General features: G+C 47.2%; 1 non-coding gene across 1 annotated transcript; it reads left to right on the top strand.

Moving 5' to 3' along the window:
* Positions 1-552: 552 nt before the first annotated feature.
* Positions 553-660, top strand: LOC138755963 (U6 spliceosomal RNA). Its single transcript, XR_011352659.1, has one exon. It is a non-coding gene; the product is annotated as a U6 spliceosomal RNA (small nuclear RNA).
* Positions 661-5,430: the final 4,770 nt, after the last annotated feature.

Below are 5,430 nucleotides of genomic sequence, written 5' to 3'. Positions count from 1 at the left end.
GATAGGCAGAATGGAAAGGGAATGGCATCTGGGGAAGGAAGGGAGCCCCAAACTGACAACTGGTGCCTTGGGAGATGGATAGTCCATTAGATGATCAGCATGGTATCTGGAGAAGAGTGACACCTGTTGCTTTGGGGATGCAGAAAGGAGCAGTCACACACTTGGAGAAAGGGAAAATGAATGGAGGTGAGCTAGTGTTGGTGCGCCTGTGGGTCCCTGAGATGAAGGTGGGTTATTTGCTCACCTCTGCTCATCCCAGTCCAGGTTAGGCTGGTGACACCTTGGTGGCAATACCCCAGGACATCATGGTCTAAGACCTCATGCAACTCTCCACAAGAACCATCTCATATAGAATGACGTGATCTCCAGTGATGGAAAATTTTCCAGCAAACTGTTTGCAAATGAGCATTAACTTCACTGTGGGTGAAAATAAATTGATTTTTACATGCACGTTTCATAGTGTCTGGTGAGTTTGGGACAGGGAATGGGACATCTGTGACCTAACATCAGACATGCATCAATTCCCCATGCTTCTTTAGTTAATAAAAATCTGTGCTCGCTTCGGCAGCACATAATACTAAAATTGGAATGATGCAGAGAAGATTAGCATGGCCCCTGCGCAAGGATGACACGCAAATTCGTGAAGCGTTCCATATTTTTAAAAAAAGTTAATAAAAATCTATAAATGTCCAGACCAAATTGAGAGTTGACTTTCAGCCTGGGAAGTTAACTTGGTTTTACTTTAGTGAATGGGTTCAGGCAGCACAGTACTGGTTAGCACAATGCTATTACAGTCCCAGTGACCTGGGTTTGAATTGGCGTCATCCTTCAGGAGTTTGTACCTTCTCCCCGTGACCTTGCATGGTGGGTTTCCTCTGGGTGCTTCAAAATTGTACCAGGGTTGGTTGGCATGTGTTTCACGGACCGGACAAGACTTTCTACTATGCTTCGTCATTTTTTTTAAAAAGTGAAAAAGGTGGAATGATTGGCATAGCAGTTAGCGCAACGCCTTTACAGGTCCAACGATGGGGACCGGGGTTCAAATCCCGTGCTGCCAGTAAGGACAGTTCTCCCCATATCTGTGTGGGTTTTCCCTGAGCGCTCCGGTTTCCTCCCTCCGATCAAAATGTACTGGGGGTTGCAAGGTTAATTGAGCAGCATGGGCTCAGGACCGAAAGGTTACTGTGCTGTATGTGTTTGTCTAAATTTAAAATTTAAATTATAGCCCTAATAAGTTTATTGTCATACATAAAAGTACAATGTTGGAGGGAATGTGAGAAGGAATAGCTAACAAGGATATAATAAGTGAATGATATTTCATAGGAAGGTGGCACAGACTGAATTGTCTCTTCCTTTGCAGTTAGGAAATAAGAGAAATAAACGAGAAGTGGATCTGCTCATTGATGATCACACTGTTCAATTCCATTCACAATTCTTCAGCAGGTGGAGTGGGCAGAAAAAAACTCTCCGCACAATTCAGGGCTGATGTGTACCATTAGGATCAGGAAAGAGGAAGGTGGATGGGGAGTCTCCAGGATAGCAGGAACACCAACGTGGACCAAATGGTTTGTTTCTGTGATCTAAATTCCACGCCACAGTGTGTGATTATCAAGCACCAGGAGCACAGGGATAACCCAGTGCAGAATGGGCTTGGAACAGCAGCCGACGCAGCAAGGTTACAGCTTAATAAGCCATCTGTCCTCAGCCTCTCTCTTCCCCTCGAAATGCCTCAAGACTGCACTTGCAAAAGCAAATCCAGTAAATATTCCACACTCATTCTCTCAGGCGGTTTTGCAGCTGTATTGTCCCCAGCAGCCTGGCAGAACTGGCTGAATTCCTTTCACAACACTGAGCATTTACAAAGCAACTGCAGGTCCAAATAACAAAAAGAACACAATAAGGACCACATTTGTGCACATATTTGCAAATATTTCCATATATTAGCATAACTCTTCCTGTCACTTTGACAACAGAGACAACAATCGTGGCTTGGCAGTGTTTGGATAAGAACACCCCATGTACATGAAATGTTTAGCTTTCCAGAGGTGTGATAAGGTCATAGGGAGATACAGCACAGAAACAGTGCCTTCAGCCCATTGAGTCCATACTGACCCCGAGCACAGAAAAAAGTCCTTCATCCCACTGAGTCCATACTGACCCCTAAGCAGGCAAATAGTGCCTTCGGCCTATTGAATCCATACTGACCCCTAAGCAGGAAAACCATGCCTTTGGCCCATTGAGTCCATACTGACCCCCAAACGTCCATTGACTATGATCCAACACTAATTCTATTTTATTGTCCCCATGTTCCCACACCAGATTCTATCCCTCAACTGCATTCTGTACAATGGTCAATTAACCTACTGACCCATATGGATGTGGGAGGAATCCAGAGCTCCCAGAAGGCAGGGGGTGGGGAGTGGTGGGGGGAAGGGGAGTGGGCTGTCAGAGGGAGAACCTACGTACCCCATGCAGACAGGACCAGATACCGGGATTGAACCTGGGTGAATAGGGATGTGAGGCAGTGGCTCTACCACATGCACCACCTCGTCTCCCATCATTCCCCTAAGATTACCCATTATTCACCTTGGCCTTTCTCTCTTTATGTTAAAAAAAGTTTATTTACAACATGGAGCAAAAAGGATGACATTAAACATGGGAGAAACACAAGAACTGCTGCAATCTTGAGCAACCAAAGAGGGGCTGGAGGGATTCAGCATGCCAGCTTCCATGGAGGGAAATGGACAATCAACTTTTCAGACTGTGACAGAGTTTAGAAAGGGTACCAACCCAATTCTCTCCATGGATTCTACCTGATCTGCTGAGCCTCTTTGTTAAAATGCAGCATTATCCTCCACGTTCAGGATCCACTCCAATCCGTGTGCTTCCCGTCAGTCCTGGAAGATATTCAGAGAGCTGCTGGACACTGGGTGCCCTCCCTCCAGGCACAGAAGTAAGAGAGACGGCCAGTCAGCTTGGTGCTTGGACCTGTGAATGCACACCTTGGCCATGCACAGAAAAATACCAACAGGGAGCCCAATTCACCTCCCCTCTCGCCACACAGTGCCCAAAGATCGGGAACACAGGGCTGGTCAACTAGAACCTGAGAAGCAGCCCTGTGTTCAGAGAATCACATGGGGGTCGCAACCTCTCACTTTCCATATTTTGCTCGGGCGGCTGCCTACATTTTGCTCATACTTTAATGAAGGGGTCAAGCCTGAAACGCTGGTAACGTAATCTTTATCTTTGCTATTTGACCTGCTGAGTTTCTCCAGCATTGAGTTTTTACTCCATATACACATTCCATATCACAAAAATAACAAGCAACCTGAGTGAAGGTGAGCCAGTTCAAAGATCTGTTGCTCAGGACTGCTCAATGCAATGCTCTCCACCCCGGGTCCATTTGTAACATCTCCCCCATATCCCATTCACTAAGGTGACATGAAACAAATTCAGACAACGTGAGGGGAGGTCAGCGCTGGAAATTCTACACTGCTAATAAGTGATAAGCTTACTCTGCGTCTCACTGGCAAGGAGTCAGATTTGATTGATGTTTCCGAAGGGTCCGTCCGAATCGACTGCCTGCCCCTCTTCGAAGGGAACATTTGTGTTCAGGACAGGTGTCCCTGGAGAGGGAATGTGTGGCGTCCGCTGGTTTGCTGGAGACCTTCCATAACAGGAGGGAACTGCAGGGGCTGCAGTACATCCTGAACAAGGATTATAATATTGTGTTGAACATTATATAACCATTGTAGTTATTTACATCATGCAATTTCTAAAAAAAGAAGACGGAGAGTAAAGGTCCTTGTACACAGTCCCATTACACACTCCTTAGACACAGAATAAATCATCTTTTGCACAGTCGAGTCCCATATTCCCAGGACAGGGACAATATGGGTTAGATACAGAGTAAAGCTACTTTTACATTGTTGTGCTGCCCACTCCCATGGCAGAGAAAGGATGAATTAGACACAGAGTGCAGCTGTGGTGTTGTACCTTTCTGCAAATGATCATTGAGAAAGGACAAAAATTGGTGAAATACAGAATACAGCTGTTGTTCAGTGTCCGATTGAACAGCCTTGGGCAGACAAGAGGACCTTGTTACATATTAGACTCCCCCCTTACTGCCCCAAGACACATTCTTTGAGCAGGGGCAATTCTGAAAGTTCTCTCAGAGGAGCAGACCTGTCTCCAAAATGAGACATCCCATTTCAAACCACCCAGCATGTAAATTTTCAAGTGTCAAGGTAGGTAGATTAACGACTATTGCATTTGCAGAAGATTTCATTAGGAAGCAAAGTTCATCAGCTGTGTTCAGGATTCCAATTGATATTCCGGGGTCTTGAACCGAGCACATTTGCCCAGCCTGTGTGGAGACTATCTAAGACAGCTGTTACTGTCACTCGGGCACTGTTCCAGTAAGAATGGCCATTGCAGAGAGATCCAGCAGCCTGTCACTCCAGAATGAAAAATATAATTAAGTGCGACAGAACCCCTGAGACTCTGAGGGACATTGCTGCAGCAATGATTTAACTAGACTGCTGGGGCACACATCAGCTACATGTCCCATTCAGGTAGGGTGGCAGTCGGTGATTCTGTCTAATAATTGTTGCTGTTTCCGATTCCTCCACAGGGACCAGAGACCATACTTTCCCGTTTACCCACTCCAGGATTTCCTTGTTCTTCAAACTCTCCTGGATCCTGTTAACTTCCAAAATACCTTTGTCTCTTCACAAGCCCCTGTACGCTTCAAAAAACCCCTATTGTCCTTCCCACCTCTTCCTTCTTTCCCCTCCTGTCCCTCTCTCCCCTCCTTTTATGTCCCCATCTGTTTCCATCCTCACCCTCCCTCCTCTGACATACATCCATCTGCTCTTCTCCTCTTTCCTATCCCTCTTTCCCTCCTTTCGTCATCTCCCTTATCCCTCCATTTCTCCTCTCTACTTTCCTCCTGCAATTTATCCCTGTTCTTTTGTCCGTGCATTCCTCCTATCCCTCTTACTCCTCCTGCATCCCTCTCTCCAGTCACACCTCTCCCTTGTTCAACTCACCTCTCCCTGCACCCAAGCCCCCTCCCTCCTTCACTCCCCTCTTCCTCTCTTTCTGCTCCCCTCTCCCCTCCACTTACTTCTCCCTCCTCTTTACTCATCTCTCCCCATCCCTCCCTCCTCTCCCCTCATCCCTCCGTCCCTCCACTAGCCCTTCCCTCATTCCACCCTCCTCTCCCCTCATCCTCTTACCTCCCTCATCCCTCCATCCTTTCCCCCACACCCTCCAATCTCCCTCACCCCTCCCTCCACTATCCCTCCCCTCATCCCTTCCTACCTCCATCCCTCACCCCTCCCTCCTCTCCCCCTCACCTCCACTCCCTCCAACGCCCTGTCACTCACCCGGCCTTCCCTCCGCCTTCTATCGATGATTGACGGGGAC

The sequence above is a fragment of the Narcine bancroftii genome, chromosome 2 (genome assembly GCF_036971445.1).
Source record: "Narcine bancroftii isolate sNarBan1 chromosome 2, sNarBan1.hap1, whole genome shotgun sequence".
NCBI classification, from domain to species: domain Eukaryota; kingdom Metazoa; phylum Chordata; class Chondrichthyes; order Torpediniformes; family Narcinidae; genus Narcine; species Narcine bancroftii.
The sequence above is the reverse complement of the archived record's forward strand: the minus strand, read 5'-3'. Positions and strand labels throughout refer to the sequence as shown.